Source organism: Papilio xuthus, unplaced genomic scaffold (assembly GCF_000836235.2).
Source record: "Papilio xuthus unplaced genomic scaffold, Pxut_1.1 DF825946.1, whole genome shotgun sequence".
Classification (NCBI taxonomy): Eukaryota; Metazoa; Arthropoda; class Insecta; order Lepidoptera; family Papilionidae; genus Papilio; species Papilio xuthus.
The window spans coordinates 8636795-8638184 of NW_013532703.1; the positions used below are offsets into that span (position 1 = coordinate 8636795).

Genomic DNA, 1390 nt, shown 5'->3' on the forward strand with positions numbered 1-1390 from the left:
CCGCGATTCGGGTACGTAACTCGATCATTTTTAACATGATTATAGGGGTTTCGTGTACACTCCAACGAAGGCTTTTATCAGTAATGGTATTTAGTATCGAATATTCCGTGTAATGCCTGTGTCAACATCAATTTGGTATCATAAGTCGTGCCCACCCCACTTACGTATGCTGTTTCAAAGTTTACGTTATCGAAGCTTTAGTTGCTCTCTTCAAATCAAATTCTTTATCTTTACTTATGACTACATGTACGAGTAACATTTAAAATCCTGTAATGTTTAAAAAAACTTTAAAACAGACAAGCAGCTCTGTTGATGCAAAGACTACCCAATAAGATAACTATTAAAAGATTTAAGAATTAGTTACATGTTGGATAAAGACGACCATATCTCCTAGATAATGCATGCACCTCACATACGAATTGCCCATGAACTGTTCTGTGTTCGAACCAAAATAAAATTTGTATTACTTTCACCAACGTTTCCGTGGTGTAGCGGTTATCACATCTGCCTAACACGCAGAAGGCCCCCGGTTCGATCCCGGGCGGAAACATTACTTTTGTTCAAATATTTTACGTATCCAAAGTATTATTCGAAATAAAATTTATCAGTTTTTTTAATCGTACTAATATTATAAATGTTTGGATGTATGGACGGATGTTTGTTATATGCTCGTTGAAATTTTGCATAGATAAAGTCGCGTGCGACTGTTAGTTTTGAATAACTGGTTAAGTTTGCAATAAAAACTTAATTTTAATTACTATCGCTTGATTTAAAAATAATATTTTATGCGCATATTCATATCGTTGGTGTAATATGAACAAATTCTTTCTTGTTACTTTAGATTAAACTTATGTATAAGATTGACGATAATATTAACGGTATAATGCATTATCTCTAAATATTGCTTACTAAAAGTAAAAACATGGCCACTGTTATCATAATGTTATATATACAAGTAATAAAAACGTCTAAAATTATTATACGTAAAGGCAATAAATGGAATATACGAATTATCACGTCGTTTAATACAAAATAAATTGCTGCCGAACTTACATATGATAAAATTTATCAATTTAATTTAGACAGATAATATTAATTCATGTAAATGCGCCAGCCGCGCCGCGACATAACACTTTATTATATTAAATGCGTTAAACTGCAAATATTTGGCGCAAACAAATAAACGACCAATATTATAAACGTCATAGTAAACTACTTCGATATTTACGTTGTGTTGGTAATAATATTTATATATGCAGTAAACAAATAACCATTTCACATTATTATTTTCAAAATGTCATTTCGAACATAGACATATTTTTATTAAAGAAGACAGGCGTTAAGTGGAAGCAAATCCGCGTTTCGTCTGATGAGTGTGCGTCCCGGAGGC

At 32.2% G+C, this 1390-nt stretch overlaps 1 non-coding gene across 1 annotated transcript; it reads left to right on the forward strand.

The window, feature by feature from the left end:
• The first annotated feature begins 477 nt into the window (after window positions 1–477).
• Window positions 478–550, forward strand: TRNAV-AAC (transfer RNA valine (anticodon AAC)). The gene has a single exon. It is a non-coding gene; the product is annotated as a tRNA-Val (tRNA).
• Window positions 551–1390: the final 840 nt, after the last annotated feature.